The following is a 20,506-nucleotide window of genomic DNA, read 5'->3' on the forward strand; positions in this document are numbered from 1 at the left end:
AACGCCACTTGCTTCTAAATAAAAGGATGGAGGTGCAAGTCAAATCTGGAGCGATTAAGGCTGGGTGTGAGTGGGAGTCAATACATGGCATGCTCCGGTAAAACGGGCAGCGATCCAATGCACATTCAGCACACCTAGCAGCCCTTAGATCCCACGGGGTGTAAGCGCGCATAATAAAGCTGCCTGGGTGGCATATAAAGTTCATGTCCAGGTTCCTGACAGGCTTGGCAACGGCGCGCTGCTCGATCACAAAACTGAAAAGGTGCAGCTTCCCAAGCATTTGAACAAATCCACACCCCTCGCCCTTCCTGGGTGCTCTCCGCCCGCAAAGGAGACGTGCGTAATTTTAGCGGTTCCACCAGGCTGCTCCTCGTCCCAGGTATGGCGCAGGAATAACAGCCAACAGTCGCCCGCCTATGGCGCTCCTGAAACCTGCATGCCGCTTAATAAATCCGTTTGTTTGTTTTTTTGTAAGCGGGTGGGGGGCAGGATCCCACCCCGTCATGGCAGGCCGGCTTCTTTCCCCAAGAGCCGCTCTGGCCCAGAGGCAAGGCGCTCAAAATGTCGGTGTTCACATGGCCTACGCGCCCGCCGCCGCGCGCCTCCTTCCCTCCTCTCGCGCCTCCTGGAGCGAATCTGCCGGCGGCGGGCGGTGGTCGTGTGGCCGGTGGCGCGAGGGCAGAAGACGGGGCCCACCCGCGACCCGTGTCCAGAAGCCGAGCGGCCGAAGGGGAGGAGAAGAGGCAGCCTCTGGACCGTTACTTTCCCCCCGTCCCTCCCCTTGACGGTTTCTTTTCCCCTGCTCTTCCTGTCCAAACATTTTTAAATTTCCGCGCCTTCGCCGATTTTATTTATTGGGTTTCCTCCGCGGGCTTTGCCGGCCTTTCCTCCGCGGGCTTCGCCCTTCTGGTGTGTGCGGGACTTTCCCCTCCGCCCCTTGCCCGGCGTGAGCGAGCTGCAGCCCCTTCTTCGAGGCAGGAGAGACCCCCGAGGGAGAGAGGCCGCGCGCCTCGCCTCGCCTCTGGCCTGGCCCACCTGGCTGCGAGGAGCTCCCAGGTCGCCTCTGCAACCTGCTGCCACGCAGGATCGGGCGAGAGGTTGTTATTCCCCTCCCGCCCGCCCTCGCTCCGCGCCAAGCCAAGCCAAAGACGCCGGAAACTCTGGAGAAGAAACTCCATCCCTCCGCCGTTTTCCTTCAGTGAAGATGCCGTGGAGGAGGCGGTGTGCACTTCTGGGAAGCGGGAGTTGCTCCTCTTCCTCCTGGGAAAGCCAAAACCAACTATGAGAGATGCCAGGCAGCGGCGGCGGCGGCGGCAGCCTCTCCTTGCTCGAGGCGGGTTCATCCCGTGGAGAGAGAAAGGAAGCAGCTTTGTCTTCAGGTTTGCGGCAAGTGAGGTATTCTTCTGATTTTGGTTATTTTAAAGTTACTCTGGCTTTACAGATAATAATAATAATAAAAATAAATTTGACCCACAAACGTTAATATTGATTTGACATGTGAAATATGATGTCATCAAGTCATAATATTACATGCCTATAAAACAGCAGCCTTCCCTGGAAGTCAGGTTAACTTGCTTATGTCAAATTCTGCTCCCAGCATTAGTGCCAAGTTAATAAACAGCGGGGAACCCTCTCAGTTCAAATTCCAGATGAAATATGCTCGCTTGTCATTGTCACCATCCTGAGAAGACGATGCCCAAGTGATAAGAGCCAAATGGGGTGCTGAAAAGAATGGAGGGTGGTTAAAAATCTGTGGGATCTCATGCCAAGCCATTTTTAGAAAGCAACCACAAATAAGATTCCAAGGCTTTTGCACCTCTGAATTACCTGGATGTAGGCAACGTAGTTTTAGGTTTTGACTGTCAAATATCACTCTAAGCAAGCTTTCATTGTTGCATCACCTTTTAAAGTGAGAAACAGTGTTAAGAAGCAGGACATTATTAAACATGCACATTTCCATACCCCTTAATGGCTTTGGGACTTGCGCTTTCCCCCCCAAAATCTAAAAAAAAACAGATTAACATCAGAGGGTAGTGCCTATTCTTTTTAAGGCACCAACTGACATAATGTTACATCTGGGGGAAATATTCAAAGCATGAAGACTATAAACCCCTGGGAAGAGAGTGTACCTATTCTCTTCAGCCTGTCTTCTCAACGGCATTGCAACTGAGAAGTAAGCAGAAAGCTCAATTGATTAATTCAGTGCTCCTAGTTAAATTTCATTTTCATTGAAGAGTCAGTATTCTGGGGTTCCGATTTTTGCTACTTCTGAAATAACAGATTTAGGGGTTTATCCAGCACAGCGTCGGTGTTCTTTTCTTATTTACTATACTATAGTTCAATACAGGTAGCAATCATTTATGTAACATAAGCCCTGGGGGAGATGCAGATACAATCCAATCTTCAGAATTAAGTGTTTTATAACCATAAGGATTTTCAGCTAACGGATTCAAGGCATGGGAGGAGAAAGGTTGGTATTAAAGGTCAGTACTGGAGTGTGCTGACTTGCGTTAAGGAAATATTTAGTTTTACTGCAGTGCTGCAGCAGCTGACATTTGAAGAACTCTACAGTTGCCTTTAAGATGATAAGCTTCACAACCTTGCAGTGGAATTCTTTTCAAAGTTTAGACGACAATATAGTGTAACATGTAATTCAAATTTTCTTATCCCCTGTTTCTGAAACTCAGAGCAAAAACAGTTATATTCAAGTAACAGCCATTTTACTGGAGCTTTAAGTAGGAAACACCATTTCAGGCCTTGAATTTTAAGTTTCCTGTTCAGTTTCATACTAAATGAAATACATGGCATTTGGGCCCTATTTATGTCCTTGGCAAGGGCATTTTCTCCTACATGTGTGCTAGTACAAAGGTGATCCTGCATCCGTTTTGCATGGTGACATCTTATAGCCAGGATTATAATAGAGACTGCATCTTGGCAGTACTGTCTATTCAAATATCAGTTGTTATTTCTATTTTGGGTTGCTGCTGAACAAGGAATGCATGATGATTGAAAAGTTTCCAGTGGTTAAGGGAGGAAAAGCAGAACTATTGGACTATTAATTAAAATTTCCTCAGTATCCCATACAGTCCATTCTTAAACAGGTCTTCCAATAAGAAAAAGAAAGTCGGTTAGCAAAAGCCCAATTTAATAATAATAAAAACAGTTTAATAGAATTTCCACTTGATGGGGTTCTCAGATCTACTTGTTCATAGCTGTCTCCTGGCAAACAAAGCTGCAAAAGGGAGTAAAGCACCCATTTGAGATGCAGATTCCTATCCTCTTTTAAGTGTAGTGTAGTGCATTTTGAAGCCTGCCTTTATCATTCGATAATATTGATTACAACATGAATTAAGGTAAACAGTATTTTTTAGGTGAAGGGGGGAGCTATGATATTTCTAATTTAGGTTATAGCTCTAAGCATGTTTGCTTTTAGAAGCAAGTTCCATTAAAATAAGTGGTACTTACCTCCTATTTGTGTATGGAATCAGGTATTAGAAAACAACAATGGTGTTTTGAGTACACTAGGTACTATCTTATTTACTTAAATATGTATCCCTTTGTGGCTAGAGACAAAGAGCAGTAGCTTTTACCATAGTATGTTCATAGGTCTTCCCTAGAGGGGGAATAGTGTTGTCATAAGATATAATATGCCCAGCCCATTTTGGAATATAGTTATATGTTCACAATTTGAATGAGAATTAAGTCACCTATAGCTCAGTTGCTAGAGCAAGAGAGTCTAAATTTCAGGGTCCTGGGTTCGAGATCCACGTTGGGCAAAAGATTCCTGCATTGTAGAGGGTTGGACTAGATGACCCTCATGGTATTTTCCATGCTACAACTCTGTGATTCAATAACTGATGCCATTCACAGGAGCAGATATAGTTCTGTACTACTATGTTAGTCTACGAGACAAAAAAATAATCTTAGGGCACCTTAAACACCAACGTTTATTGTACCATAAGCTTTCACGGACAAGAAATCACTTCATCAGATGAAGGCAGTATTACCCTCTTTGTATACCATGTGCACATAAATGGACTCTCACGGAGAGAGATACAGAGAAAAGAAAATGTAAACAGTCCTGTTCCATAGTTGTGCATGTATTGTTAATTATGTGATTTACAAGTCGCCAAATGTACACAAAGCAGTGCCCAGTGTATGTGGAAAAACACTCTGGAATAGTATTGCCAGTGGGTTTGGGGGGGTAAGGAGAGGGTTAATAATAATAATAATAATAATAATTTATTATTTATACCCCACCCATTTGGCTGGGTTTCCCCAGCCACTCTGGCAGCTTACAACAAAATATTAAAAATACAATAAAACATCAGACATTTACAGATAGGTAGCCGTGTTGGTCTGCCATAGTCAAAATAAAAAAATCCTTCCAGTAGCACCTTTAAGACCAACTAAGTTAGTTCTTGGTATGAGCTTTCGTGTGCAAGCTTTCACGGACAAGAAATCACTTCATCAGATGAAGGCAGTATTACCCTCTTTGTATACCATGTGCACATAAATGGACTCTCACGGAGAGAGATACAGAGAAAAGAAAATGTAAACAGTCCTGTTCCATAGTTGTGCATGTATTGTTAATTATGTGATTTACAAGTCGCCAAATGTACACAAAGCAGTGAAGAAGTGTGCTTGCACACGAAAGCTCATACCAAGAACTAACTTAGTTGGTCTTAAAGGTGCTACTGGAAGGATTTTTTTATTTTGACATCAGACATTAAAAGCTTCCCTAAACAGGGTTAGAGTACAGGAGTGAGGAGAGCCACAGCAAGGTTCAATGGCCCCTTCTTGTATTTATTCATTATTAAATTACAAAAAGCAGTGCGTTTTAAATATCACATATTGTACCTTATAGTACAGTTGATAATAAACAGAACACAGCTGCTACCAAGAAACACATGTGGCCTGAAAAACATGGGGGCTGCTGGGGAACTTTCTGCCTTCCTCGTTGTCACCCCTGCCTGCACAAATGGGGCAGTGAACCTCATTCGGTACATTCTGGCACCCTCTAGAGCACCTGATAGACTATGATAAGCATCCCCATCTGTCCCTTGATTTAGAAGTCTGTTCTTGCATGTTTTTCCTCCTGTTTGGTTCTAGCTGCATACAATGCCATTTTGCAAACAAACATATCTGCATTTGGGTCAGGATAACACCCTATTGCGTAACATTCATACATTATTTAGCTTTGGAATTTTCCTTCTCGCTCTCATGTCAAAGCAATAGCTAGTTGAGCAAAAGAGATCACTGTATTGCTTGATTAGAAAGGCAGCCCAGACTGTTTTTGGTCAAACCCCAAACCATGTGCTAATCTCTGTGACTGTCATTTGAGGCTCTCTTGCAGGTGCTTCCAGTTTTTGAGATACTTTGCATGAGGACTGGGGAAAGGGCCTTTTCAGTTGCAGCACCATGCCTTTAGAAGGTTCAAGTTCTTGCCTAGGGCCTACTTTTTTGTCTTTATTGTGCTGGGCAAATATATTTTTATTCTCCCAGGCCTTTTAGACCTTTTAAGTCACAGTGAAAGTTTTTTGTTGTTTTTTTACTAGTTCTGTCCTATCAAGTTTTTATTTATATTGTTTCTGCTGTTTCTTGCTCTTCATGATATTTTTATAGTTAAGCACCTTGTGTGCTGAAAGTCTGGGACAGAAATTTAATGCAGTAAAAGAGATAAGCAGAAAGGAATTATTATCATGTTAATATTATTAATTACATTCAGAGACTAATTTACTGTGTTTCAGATGATGTCTGTGAGAGAAAGGGAGTGATGCTTAAATCTTAGCATTTTAGTTTTATACCAAAAGTCTCCCCCGCCCATGCACAGATGTTAACTCCGAGGAGCATTCACTTATTAAGAACTTGCCTTAAATGGTATTGTGGCCAATAGAACTTCCCCCTGATGCTCTTAACAGTCCTATGTGGTGCAAAGCACTTCAAGTTACCTTTCTTGAAGTTAGAATACTTTCTTCCATTTTGGCAGGTTAAAAAGGATGCAGTTACAGGCGATGTAAGCCAGTAGTTGAGATGTGATTGTCTAAATATTGTGCTTACTGCTTTCTTTTCATCATACCTTACTTACTTGCAAATCTGTAAATAAACCATTTTAAATATACTGTAAGATTTTTGCTCTGTCTCTTTTGAAGGAAACTGACTCTAGTAAGGCTGCCCAGTATGTCTCAGTGCTCAGGAAAGAGGAAGCAACATTATATTTTAAAATGAGTGCAGTCCTCCCCACCATTCTGGTATATTATTCAGTTTACAGCTAAGGGAACACAATTGCCTCAGTAACTTATGCACATGCTCTCACACATATTTTCAGTTAACCTCTGTTTGGCAAACCTCCTGCTTAAAAATAATAATGATAAAGAAGCTGCTTATTTAGGCCCTTTCCAAATCTTGTCATTGTATAATTAGATTATTGGACTAGAGCACTGTTTTTCCTTTGACAGAAGTGGGATACAAAACCTGTGCAAAATTATTTAAAAGCCTTTTAGACCAGAAATCTCAAACTATACCATTATTTTGGGATTATGCCAGAAAAACTTAAAAGTTGCCAAAGTGTTGCTAATAGCCTCAGCTGTTAAGAGTCATCATTGAATTATTATTATTTTTTTTAGCATTGGTGCTGACCTTTATTTTTTTTAATAAGTTTTTATTGTTAAAATAGTTCATCATTAATACACATATACAAGCATACAAACATACATTTCATACAATCCTTAAAAGTGTTCAAACATACTTACACTCAATCCCACAAATAATTCCTTTCCCCATCACCATCCACCACCCCTCACCCCACCTTTGTGTTTGACTTCCAATCTACTCAGTTACAATTTCTTTCCACTTCTATTACTTTCTTTCACACACCTTTAGCCTAATTTCATACTTCTTTTTATATTACACATTGTTATCCATCTTATTTGATATTTCAGTATCATCATTGAATTAAGTATTAGAATAAAGCAAAATATGTTGGTGGAATTGCCACTGAAGTTTAAGATCTTCAAAGGCTCCTTCCATGAAAAAATGTCTCTGCATAAATGGCAACTTAGCCAGTCTCACTATGATTTTTAGATTTGGCATTCTAGATTGACTTTTAGTTTGAAGCAGGCTATTTGTCACAGAGTTCCCAAGCTTCGCTCACGTTAAATCTTCACCGGCAAGAGAAAGTAAGTCTTTTATGGGTAACCATAAAATTGGCATTTCCTATTTTGACTCGCTTTTTGACCAGGCAACCTGAAATAACATTCTTTAATGTAATTTTTGGAAGACATGTTAAACTAAGGGTAAAACAAGGCTCTAAGGCACTGTCCGTATCCTTTTCAAGTTTTGGGCCTTTGGAATGCAGTATCTTTCCACTGCTGTCAAGTTGCTATATGACATAGCATGTGCATTGCTTGACAAAGTCTCCCACTTTTGATTCTGCCTACATTTTAATGCAGAGACCAGCAAGAATTTGGAAAGCATTTGTGCTTCAAGTAAACAGATTCTGGGAGGAGCTCAGGGTGTGCTGCTGCTGCTGCTGCTGCTGCTGCTCAGCCATGAAGAGGGTACAGACCTAGTCCCCTCTGCACCAGATCCCACCCTCTCCTCTCTCAAACCCCACCCTCTTTTGCAGAGGCAAGTGCTGACAATTACACTCATCCTTCAGTCCTTGCTCTCCCTGGCAACATGCCTAGAAGTCTAGATCTTTGCAACAGAATGCGCAGTGGGGGAGGGTGAAAAGTCTGAGCAACTCCTATTCTGATTACAAGCTTTTCCTACATGTGATTAGTCAGAAATAATAGCCTAAAGTGGTGGAACTAGAAATATACTGTTAATTTGAGAAGTATACCCTTTAAAAAAAAACCTGGCAAAGCAGAGGGCTCTTAATTTACCCAGTACCTGCTACTAACTGCGATGAAGATGATGTCATTCTCAGAATGTGACAAAGGGCTAATAGTATATGCAGTAAAAACAATGAGTCAACAGTTTCTATGCCCTTGAGGTCAAACTTTCCACAGATTGAAAGTAGCCTATTCTTTTTTTACACACAGGATTTGCAGTTATTAGCTACTGCATAATAAAGAAATGTGCAATGTCAAGATAACAGAGGAACAAAACTTTTTTTGTTCAAAGTAGAAATCCCTGAAAGTGTTTACTGTAACAAAAAAAAGGAAAGAAGAAAACATTCAAACGTTTTAGAAAACTAATTCTTGAGCCTTTGCCTCTCAAAGCAGTGCTAAGAAATGCTGTGCATCGAAAAGCAATGATATACATATGCAGAGTTGCAATATGCAACCTCGATAATTCTGAGAACCCAACTTCCTGTAAGGTTGAGAGGAGAGGTTCACTGTTGCTGTTTAAATGGCTTCATCAGCTCCATCTCTATGTGGGAATCTTCATAAATATCAAACAGAGCTTTTGTTTTCAGCAGTACAGGGTAAGAAGCTGCTCATTTCTGAAGATGTTTTTGATTATGGCCATCGGTTTTGGTTGCTTGAAAGACAGTTAAACCGTGAGTCTTGTCCGTTATGTTTACTCAGAAGCAAGTCCCACTGGTTTCATTGGAGCTTACTTCCAGGCAAGACTGCGGCCTTGAATGTGAAAAATAACATCAAGTAATTGGATGAACCTCAATGCCTCATTAGCTTTTATTTGTAATAGACCTATGTACAGTGGTACCTCAGGTTAAGTACTTAATTCGTTCCGGAGGGCCGTACTTAACCTGAAACTGTTCTTAACCTGAAGCACCACTTTAGCTAATGGGGCCTCCTGCTTCTGCCGCGCCACCGGATCATGGTTTCTGTTCTCATCCTGAAGCAAAGTTCTTAACCTGAGGTACTATTTCTGGGTTGGCGGAGTCTGCAACCTGAAGCGTCTGTAACCTGAAGCGTCTGTAACCCGAGGTACCACTGTATTGGTGAAATATTGTCTGTCTTTTGTATTAACTAAAAATTAACTAATTTGTTTAATGCCAATTGCACTCTAATTTTTCATACCACCATAACAGAAAATAGGGATGGTGGAGCAAGACTGTGGGGATGAGAGAAGTAGCAGGAGCCAACATTCTGTCAGTCTGGATTACTGATATCTGGTTAAGAAGAAAACGTATATAAGCCGCATTTAGCATCTTGCCTATACAGACCTCTGGGTGTTTAGTTCTGTTTGTTTTTTGTTTTATACAATGCCTGTAAGGATTGTTCTGCTCTATAGTAGCAACTAGTAACTAAACTGAATGGACATATTAAAACTGAATGAAGGCATATTGGCAGCCATGTTTGTATACTGTTGAGTCCATTCTATCACCCTCATTAATTTCTTTATGGCCTCTAGATAAGCCACACTCAACTTGCTCCCAGTTAAAGCTTGCATTTTACAAAGGGTGGTGGTATCTGGTCATGTCATGGCTCACTGACTTGCTTAAATAAATTGATTTCCCTGGATCTGTTCTGGTTCAAATCCCAGGCATGAACTTCACTAGCTGACCTTACAGGGTTCCTCTGATGATAAAATAAGAGAGCAAAAGACAAGGTGACTATAAATATTTTTTGAAAAAATTGTTTTGTCTGAAAATACTTAGTAAAATACCACCCAATATATATAACTCATCTAACAATATGTTCCAGTAATTTACTAAATGTGTACTCCAGAAGAACAATAGCAAACAGTTATAACATGCTTTACAAATTGTTGCTGCCGATTTCCTTATCATTTAAAGTGGCTTTTCTTTCATTATTTCATTACAGATTGACGCTTTATTGAGCAAGGAATGGAATCTGAAAAGGTTGTTGTAACCACAGCATTGAAAAAAGCAGCTTCCACAGTTTCATCGACAAATCCAATACTATTTGGCTCTGCTGCTATTTGTCAGGTAACCAAATTTGTCAACCCAGAAAAGCCCAGGATTTCACTAGCTCAGATTGGCCAGGAAGGCCCATTTCACCCCAAATAGGAGGAAAACGACACCAGTTGTATTGTCAAAGCATCAGAGCCAGGATCTTTGTTCCTGGTCCTGTGAACTGCTGTGCCCATGACGCAGCTCATGGGATTGTTATGAAGAGATTTCCTCTTATAAATGCCACAGAAGGTGTCTGTGAAAAAAACACAGTAAAGAATCAGGCTTTCATTTAGCTTCTCAACTATGGTTAGAGAAACCTAACTTGAGCCATGCAGGTGTTAATGTTTGCATTACATCTAAAAAAAGAAAGAAAAACAATCATAAAGATTCTTTGGCACCCAGGCCTAAATGGCATGTATATGGAACTAACGGTCAGTTCGCACAACCCTGGAAGCACAGCAGAGTGTCGGCTGACTGAAGCAGCGTTACAGGGTTGCCCAAGGTACCCTTGTCATCAGAGTGCATTGCCATGAGTTCAGTTTGCCAACAATTTCACGTGGCACTGTGCATTTCTGACTCATGACCCCAATATGTGGTGAAATCTCAGGAAAAAAATGGAGTGCAGACCAGCTCTTTATTATTCCCTCCCCACAGCTAAGTACCATTGATAAGTGGGCTTTCCATAGCTCTTTGCTTTGCAGTTTGAAAAGAGTATATTCATTGTGCATATATATATATATATATATAGCTTTTCCTCTAGTTTTCATCACTGTGACCAAAGGTCTGGGAGATTACTACATCGTATTTCACATCCTTTCTCACTTTTGTACATCTATATTGCTGGCCAATATGAAAACCCATTTGGATTTCTTTTTAAAGGACAATCTTCTCTAAAGACAAGTGTGTGCTTACCTAGACATTCCCTCTCATAATATTTATTTATTATTACATTCATATACCATCTAAAGGTGGTGTTCATGGTTCTCCTCCTCCCTATTTCATCCTCATAACAACACTGTTGTGGGAGCTTCATATCTGCTCAAGGTACTATTTGTCTTTTTTAAAAAGAAAAGGAATTAATTTTTCTTTTAGTTTTTATTTATTTATTTATATTATGTGCATTTTCTTTCTTTTGTTAAAATCAATATGGGGTGGGGGGTGGGAACAGAGCCTAGCTCTTGGAGATAAGTCATTTCAAGTTAAAATGATTCCGCTCACAGCTATGTTATTCCCTGTTTTGCTGCCGGTATGTAATAGTGAGAGAAAACAAGAGAATACACAGTATATGCTTTGGATCTACATACACTCATAATGCAAACACCCCCAGTGCTTTGTAAGATTCATTTTTTATGCTTGGTTACTGTCAATTAACAGAACACTTGTCACATAAACTTTAATGTGTTCCTACAGCAATCTGCATCGTATTGATTTTTTTTTTTTTAAGAGTATGCCACTTTGAAAAAAATGCTTTTCAGATAAATGCAGGCTAGAACACAACAAACATCTGAAATCAATTAATAACGTAAGAAAACTATGCTGGAACAGACCAATGGCCTACCTAGTTCATATTCCAAGAGGCCAAATAGATGCCTCTGGGAAGACCACAAGCAGGATATGGGCAGAATAGCAGTCACTTGCTCATGTTCCCCAACCAGCAACTGGTATTCAGATGTGTACTGCCTCTGTTAATGGGTGAGATATAAATCAGTAGTGATGTTTGTGATGGGGCAGACTCATGCTTCAAACATGGCAGCACTGCAGCTTACCTGGATGTGCTGTGAGGCAGCCAGGTGAGGGCTACACAGGTGCACCTGTGGCAATGCTGGATTGGGCAGTGGCACCCTCTCTGGTGCAACTGTGCAGGTCCAACCTCACCACCACTTTTCCCTGTTTGAGTAAGCAGCTGTTCATGCTGGTTTTGGGAGGGTGGCTCCATTGCATCGCATGTGCTGCCACTGATGTAGCCCTTATGACCAGTAGTTATTGATAGCCTAATCCTCTATGAATTTGTCTAATCTCCTAGTAAAGCCAACCAAGTTGGTTTTCATTACTACACTTTGTGTAAGTGGATTCTGTGCAATGTGAGAAGAATTATTTCCTTTTGACTGTCCTGAGTTTCTTACTGTTCAGCCTCATGGGATGATTCTGGGTTCTACCATTATGAGGGGAGAATATAAACTCTTTTCCCACTTTCTCAGCACTATGTGCAATTGTATACCCATTTATCATGTCCATTTGCCTTTTTGTGCAAAATCCTTTTTTATGTATGCAGAACAGTTAGTCATTCCTCCACAAAGAACTGAATAGTAAAAGAAATTCCAATAACTGCTAAATATCAGCATGAGTCACTTTGGAAACTTTTAGATAAAACCCATTTGACCATCTCTAAAATATTTAGTGTGACGTTGCTGCTGTTTTATAATATAGAACAACTATATTTATTCCACTGTAAAAAACAGAAAAGGAATAAAATAGCACAAAATGAGAAAGGACATTTTGTATTTTGTTCAAACCTGTTTGGTTAAATGCTAGTGTGTGCCGGATCATGGCCTTAGTGATTACATTGGTTAATTAATATTTATTATTTTAGTGATAGCAATTGTTTGCATGTCACATTGAATATAATTTTGCCAGAAAAGCCATCTAGAAGTTTTTTGTTACTTAGTTTAACAAGAGAAAAAGAGTTACTGTAACTTGGTGGCCTTTGTTAAGAGTCCATTACTTCAGAAATATATTGCTTTTCTAATACAGTAACCCAATATATTTTATATTACGTGCTTTTATTTGCATAGAGTATGTACTCATTATTAACCTTTGAGCCATATTCTCTATTTTTTTAAAAAAACCCTATACAATGCCAATTTTTTAAAAAAAAAATACTCTGGAGGTTAAAATAGCAAGTGCTGTATACAATATGCCCTTTCCCCTTCCTTGAAGCATAAAAAACCTATTTGTACTTGAACTGAGACACCAGTGTAGTTGCTTATTAAACCACTAAAGCTACACAAGCTAGAGGAAAGTCTAAGAATCAGGGTTTCACACACTGTCTGCATGGATTGTATAATCTCAATAACACAATTGTGTTCTGTTTGGCAATTGTGTCAAATGAAGAAATATGCTACTGGGAATCTAGTAATGACAAAAACAATAATGAGCCATATGGCAGATTGTTTATATTTCCCCAGGGCATGCAATAGCTATATTTCTGACATACACACAAAGACTGTTATAGAATACTGTCTTTTCAAGTGAAGAAATAAAAAAGAGCAGATTGTGAAAAAGCAGATTACTGACAGTTTTCCTTGTAACTTAAAAACAGAAAGCATTATTGAAATGAAACCAGTTGAGCAGATCTAAGAGAGTTGCATTTGGCCTCAATATTTTTGGTGAGAGGAAGCATACACATCAGTGCTATGTCCGTCTATACAATCTTTGATGCAAAGAGAGTCAAGGCTGAAGAAGCTTTATGATAGCTGCAGGCAGATGAACCCAGAGGGATGTTTCACAGCTAACCTCACAAACATAACTTACACAATGAAGGTGCTAGAGAAACAAAGCCAGCAACTGCCTTTAAAGTTGCATCTCAACTGCTGTCTTGAACATTTGGTCTGAAAATAATAACAGCAACAATTCTTATTTGGGGTTGAGTTTCATTCAGCCCTTTAGAACAGATTTGGGGAGAGTGTGGGTCATTTGAGCGAGAGCAGGGCCGGATTTAGCTTTGATGAGGCCCTAAGCTACTGAAGGTAATGGGACCCTTTATATGTCCAGCTGTCCTTTGTCAACAACAGATTGTCGTTGTTTTTTGTGTTGAATATACTGTATGCTGTATGGTAATTTATGGAGCTAATAGGTATCTAAAGCCATTTTATTTGTTTTTTATGTACACCTAGGTTTTTTTCCTTTAAATTTTTTGGGGGCCCCCAAGAGAGTGGGTCCCTAAGCTATAGCTTGTTTAGCTCATACATAAATCCGGCACTGGGCAGGAGGAGGAAGAGAGAGTTCTGTGGCGTTAAGCATAAATCCTTGCTCTGACAGGGCATAGTTGGATACTGCCCAGTACTGATAATTTATACCTTGCCCTCCTTTTGCAGTAGCAATACTTTGGGCATCTTAAAGGTAAAGGTAAAGGTACCCCTGCCCGTACAGGCCAGTCTTGACAGACTCTAGGGTTGTGCGCTCATCTCACTCTAGAGGCCGGGAGCCAGCGCTGTCCGCAGACACTTCCGGGTCACGTGGCCAGTGTGACAAGCTGCATCTGGCGAGCCAGCGCAGCACACGGAACGCTGTTTACCTTCCCGCTGGTAAGCGGTCCCTATTTATCTACTTGCACCCCCGGGTGCTTTCGAACTGCTAGGTTGGCAGGCGCTGGGACCGAACGACGGGAGCGCACCCCACCGCGGGGATTCGAGCTGCCGACCATGCGATCGGCAAGTCCTAGGCGCTGAGGTTTTACCCACAGCGCCACCCGCGTCCCATCTTACACCCGTTGGGGATCTTACAAGCTGTTAAAATTACCAAATAAACAAACCCCAAAAGAATAAACTACTAAAATATAAAGAGAGACAAGTGCTGAGGATAAAAACTTCTCAGGCAGGAGTCTAGTCCACTAAACACTATTGAAAATGGCAGGCCAAAAGCCTGCCAGAAAAGAAATGCATTGACTAACTGACAAGAAAAGAGAGAGAGAGAGAGAGAGAGAGGTCCAATCTGACCTCCACTGGCAGTTCAGACAAGGGGCTCTTTTGCACCCCAACTGACAGGGCACCCCCCAATGTGTATAAAACATAGTTCCACTTATGTACTTTTTATTTACATCAGAGTGCCCTAGGCCTTGTTCCCATGTAGCAGTGTGAGAAAATGGTCTCCTTCCTACCCATAATATTTGCTCAGTTTTTTTAATTCTCAGAGGCCTATGGATAAGAGTATGGATTATCCACGATGAGTCTAGCATCAAACTGATCCACTTCACCAGAAACTGTCAAGAGCCATCAGTCAATAGCCTGCTTGGGCCTGTATCCCAAGCTAGTCACTGAGTCGGCTTGTGGGTTTTATCAGATGCCACTTTTTAAGATGAGTCAAGCAGCATAAAATATGCAACAATGCTCTTAACAATACCTGTTGTCAGTAGAGTTTGTCATTTGACTGGCATTGATTATTTGGCATTGTGTGAGTGAAGTTTGTGTCATATTGGTAACTAGTGGTTCTACTGCGAATAGACAAAACAATAATATTTAGGTTTCAATGATTTACATTGATTTGTTAACACTGTAGTAGCCTTAGAATACTACTCTTGTTTTTTTAAAAAAATATATATTAAAATTAAGCAAATTTGCAATGTACAGTAACTGGGTCAGATTCAACTAACCAGATGTGCTTGTGGGAGTCAGCACAGCAAGTCCTGATAATGCAATGGGACTTCCTCCTCTTTCTTCCCTCTGTGCATCCTGTACACCCCCCCAAAAAAACACACCCACCCCTCTCCTCTCCCTAGAACACTGTCAGTGCAAGCTCTCCTTCCCCCTCTACAAAGTGGTTGGAAGAGCACGGTATTTAATTCCTCCTACTGCTTCTCAGCTTTTCAGTAATTAATACAGTTAGTTTGGTTTTATCTGCATAGTAGCCATAGGCCTTAACAGAAATTCAAGATACAATGTACGCATCTGCGGAGACCTAGTTTTCACACAAAGAATATTTCTATCCATGGTATTCATGTCCATATTTACAGTGTTACAGTTTCATTCTCAGACTCCTTTGGGTTGCTGAACCGTTGAGTGACTGGGATGAACTGAAATGACAGCTCTATAACAATATGGCTGTAGTGGAATCCCCTTTTGTAAGGGTGGCAGGAAACAAACGGCAGTATTGACAGGACCAAATTATCCCAGAGTTGAGTCTGTGCCAACAGCTACTGCCTCTGAAATTACTGCCTTTTTACTTCTTCAGCCAAGGTCTATTTGCTTTAAGAACTGTATGCTGCTAACACATGTAGTGCATTCTGAACATGATTCCACTAAAGAGGCAGTACCTAGACGGCAGGCAGGCACTCTTACCTTTCTCCTTGACTTCTATATAAGCTCTGAAGCATCAGCATATGATATCAGCTACTAAGGGAAATTGTTGTGGGGTTTGTGTTTTCCTCGTGAGATATAGAGGCTCCAAGTACAAAGAAAAAATGGCTGACCCCTCACAGGCTAGTCCCAATTCCTCCTGCCTCCCTGCCACTGCTATTTGTAATTAAAAACAGAGGTATAGTCATTCATTTCCATTGTAAATGGTAGTTTGCCCTCAGCCTGGAAATCAATGCTAATATTACAATAATATTGACTCCCAGTTTGTGTTTTTTTTTTTTTTTTTTTGCTGGTGACCTGCTTTTTGCAAATTATAATCCATTTATTTTAATTGTAATATGTAGACATTGAAACAGTTTGTTTTTAAAAAGTGGGAAATAGATATCATATCTACCAATATACTTGTACTTATTTCCTGTGTTTAGATGTAGCCGCAGTAATCCTAATAACCACAATGACTAGAACGTATAGCTGAAAGCACAGCCCTCTGTAAATCATCATGTATCAAAATGAAATATACACATCCTACAGGATGCTGCTACAACTCTAAATTCCTTCCTGTTAGCAATATGCATATATTTTTTAAAGTTTTTGTGCTGCGCTAAGCATTGGCCATGGAACTTCACTATTGTGAAATACACTGCAGTATAAAACAAGTAAGTTATCACCAATAATTATTATTTTTCTAAATTGCTACATGTATAAAACGTTCTATAGTCATAGAGACTGCGGGTGTTTCCAGAACTGGCAGCACTTAGTTCTGGCCTATTCTTATTTTGTCACTGCAAGCTGTATGAAGAATTGCACTTTTCTTTTCACATATTGAGAGTTATAGCGCTCTCTCTCTCTCTCTCTCTCTCTCTCTCTCTCTCTGTGCATCCTTCTACATTCCACGGAGGGTGTCAAACAACTGTGTGGATGCCAAAAGAACAATTAACCAGAGTATGCCATATTTTAAGCCATTTGTTCCAGATCAATTTTAAAAAATAATTTCTGAAGTGCTCTTTAAATTTATAAGCTATCGTTGATACTTTAGCATTAAGGAGGAAACAGTAAAAATGGGGGAGGGGATTCATGTGTTGATAAAATGGTGTTAACTGGAAAGGCTCTGTGTGTGCGTGTGCACACACATTGTTCTTATTTAGTTTTTAAATATGTGCTAAAGTACTTAAAAAAATTAAGCACTATTGCTTAAGTATTTCAACTTATTTAAGGCAAAAGAGTGATAATGAAATGATAATTTTAAAAAAGTATGGCTAAGATGGCACACACTTGGCACCATTTGGATACGTGCTAAACTGGAACGCCTTGGTGTCTATACTACCTAGTAAGCACCTTCCCATATGCAATCTTGATATTCAAGAGAATGGACCTCTTGAAATTGTCCTGAGTTTGAATTGTTTTGGGCCCACAGAGACAAGTTATTAGCAGCTGATCCCTAGCCTGGAATTTCGTATCTGGTGACATGCCAAAGCTTAGGCTAGGAATTTCCCCCAAATGCATATTGTAGTGATCAGTGATGATGAGTGCAGAGCCATTTCAGTTTTGTGTTTGTAAGTGTTTGAATTCCATGTTTTATGCATTTTGCAAATGCAGTTTTTAAAACTGACGTTTGTCATCTTAAGCCTAAGGGATAGGGTGGGTGTGAAATCAAACTAAATTATATCATAATTCCATATAATATTTAATCATTAACAATAGCTCTGTACAATGTGTTCGTGTCTAATAAATTATAGTTACATTATGCATTTCTCATCTCTCTCTCTCTCTCTCTCTCTCTCTCTCTGTGTGTGTGTGTGTGTGTGTGTGTGTGTAATATTACAGTCCTTCTTGGCTTAAGAGTGAACAACATGATACACCCAGAGCCAAGATGATATCCCCTTCTGTTTTATTACTTGTTTGACAGAGCACCACCTTGTGGACAATAAAAAGCTACTGGTAAAAGTTAGTTAAGATCATCACCACTCTGCAGCTGGTATTTTTTTTTTAACTACAGTATTTCAGAAATGATACTGTACATTACATTCAATACTAAAGTAGCAGAGATATACGATGAGACTATGTTAGGGTTAGGGTTATTTGAAGCCATGTACCGCTGTTCCTATATGAGATGACAAAAGGCTGAAAAGCTACAAAAATGGAGAGAGCTCTGCAAACAGAAAACAAGCCTATTAGTTCTAGAGGACAAAAGTGAAAGTTATTAACAATTAAGAGGCATTTGAGTTCCTTTACATTGTACATTTTTCACTAAAGCCTTTCCCAGAAGACCTACACAATGGTAATTTTGTTCCTCTAATTATTAATAAGTTAGAAGCCTTGTTTATGTCTGGCTTATCAATGTTAGTCAACCTTTTGGTTCCTTGTCATGTTGCATCAGGTCTAGTATGGCAAGATATATAGACAAAATCTTTATATTTTTAAATACCTGTGGAAAATAATACCTATGCTGGTCAGTGGTGCTACTCACCACTGTTCATGGCAGTCTTCAGCCCTCTGTAAAGCTGAACAGGAATTACCCGTTTATTAAAAATCCAGACCGTTATGAAATCCAAGGAATTGCCGGGGAAATAGCCTATGTCAATATGGCAGGGCCACAGTGTATTACGGCTTGCTCTTGGAGTGGCTGGACTTTGGGGGGTATTTGTATTGGCTCTTCTTCAATGACTATTGGGTTTCCTGTTGGGTTGGTGGTATTTTTCCTGCATGAATAATTTTCCTTTACACCAGACTCTGAGTGTTGTTTAAGGTTTTTGATACGCTGCTACAGTTTAGTTGTATTAACTTTTCAGATGTCTGGTTTTTCGAAGTACAAGTAGTTTTACAATTCAAACAGCAATTGAATTCCTGAAATCCTGTTCACATTTACTTGGGAGTAAATCAGCAATCATGTTTTCCTTCTGGGAGCTCAGAGGAGATGCTCACAAGTCTTTTAAAATCAGCTATGAAGAGGCTTGAGTTGTCTAACAAACTTCCATGGTAGTGAGACCATTATGGGCCAAACTGGACATGACAAGACATCAATGATTGCAATTTTTATGTAAAAGGTATAAAATTAAAAACAGCGGCTCCTGCAAGCTTAGGCCTGAATTAAAACCGCAGCACTGAGGGGCGGATGGGCAGCTTAAATCCTTCTTAAGACGATATTTGCTATGAAGGGGGGTGAATTGGAGTTATGTTAGGAAGGCCCAGGAGGTCTGAGCCTAAGTAAATAAAAAAGTCATCAAGTGTGCTAAGCCCTCTCTGGAGCCCAGTTGTGCTTTTTCTTTTGCAGCCTGCTTGCTGGGCCAGGTGTCCAAATTGTAAGGTTTACACTGTGGATCAGGTGTTGTGTGTTAGGCCAGAGAATTAGCCAGCAAGATTGCCACAGTCATATGTTTTGGTTGTGGGGCATCTTTGAGAGAAGGCAGCTTTTTGTTAGGCAGACAGCTTGGAGGAAAGGGTTCACTCCCCATCCCTTAATTGCCAGTCTGGATTGGGGCATGTGTGTGTTCTATAGTTTTATTGCCAGTTATACCTCACCATATCTATCTATCCATTAATTATCTCTAACAAATTCAATATAAAATGGACAATGACTTACCATACAAACACAAGAACTGATACAAACTCATCATTCCCATATTCACATTCATTGCACTTTTGTTTAATAAGTAGATGTTTCATGTGTTTGACCTTACATGCTGCTTGTGCCCGAGACCTTTGACATGCATGGGTCATTCTGGGTCTCCTCAGAGTAAAATTGTGGTTTTGCTGGCCTGCAGCTGCTTAACTTTCTTGGGTTGAATGGTATCCTGCTTGGTAGTGCTTCCTGCTCCTAAACCAGAAACAATGGCTGCAAGTATATTCTGGGTTATCCTGCTGACATCTAGAGCTTCCTCACTTCACACAACCCTTTTTGGCTGGACTTAAGCCTGGTTGCCACCCTTTGATATCAAGTTCTTTAAGGGTCCCCTTGATAGGAGCAATCTTCACCACTGACTCACCTTGATTTTCTTTTTCTTTTTCTTGGTGGTACTCATAATTTCAGGAGTCCTTTAATCAGCATCAGCAGAAACTTGTGCCAGTGTATGGGAGATCACTAGCATTCCTTTCGTGGACATATTCCACTGTTTCTCTCTTTCCCAGCCAGTAACAATACCGAATCTCTCTAGCAGAACTTCATCAGTGAGTGATTCCTCTTGCAAGTAAAGGAACATTAACATATTTTTGCATGCCACCACAATCTCTGAGCGGTGTGAGATTCAAGAAGGACCAGGTGCTTACCCAGGGTCTTTAGGATATATGGTTTATTTACACTTATATACAACCTGAGCCTATGATGAAGGGGTTCACAGCATTAAGACCCTGAGGGTATATTTTTTCCCATAGCCACAGCCTCAGTGTTCAGCAGAAATCAGGCATGGTTCTATCTCCCAGCTGCCCAGCCTGTAGCCTTGCTTCTACCTTCTAACTCTGTCTCTTGTCTTTCTGACTACCAGCAAGTTGAGGGAGAGGGACCCACCCATTTGCTGTCTAGCACAGAGCCGCTTCCTTTGTGAAGCTAGCCTGGCTATTCCAGGAATTGAATCCATGCTGGATCTAGGAAATAGAAGGGGGCTCAGGCATA

At 40.5% G+C, this 20,506-nt stretch overlaps 2 long non-coding RNA genes across 3 annotated transcripts; one reads left to right on the top strand and one right to left on the bottom strand.

Annotated features, from left to right (window-relative positions):
- The first annotated feature begins 385 nt into the window (after positions 1-385).
- Positions 386-17,873, top strand: LOC308479868. Its single transcript, XR_013987860.1, has 3 exons — positions 386-1,395; positions 9,738-9,862; positions 17,725-17,873. It is a non-coding gene; the product is annotated as an uncharacterized lncRNA (long non-coding RNA).
- Positions 9,857-19,571, bottom strand: LOC308479867. 2 transcript variants are annotated; one of them, XR_013987858.1, is made up of 4 exons: positions 19,481-19,571; positions 13,361-13,437; positions 11,388-11,511; positions 9,857-10,082 (listed from the first exon to the last, which is right to left on the bottom strand). It is a non-coding gene; the product is annotated as an uncharacterized lncRNA (long non-coding RNA). The 2 variants fall into 2 exon arrangements; XR_013987859.1 differs by lacking the exon at positions 19,481-19,571 and adding an exon at positions 13,906-13,945.
- Positions 19,572-20,506: the final 935 nt, after the last annotated feature.

This window comes from Podarcis pityusensis, assembly GCF_964106645.2.
Source record: "Podarcis pityusensis genome assembly, chromosome: 6".
In the NCBI taxonomy this organism is placed as follows: domain Eukaryota; kingdom Metazoa; phylum Chordata; class Lepidosauria; order Squamata; family Lacertidae; genus Podarcis; species Podarcis pityusensis.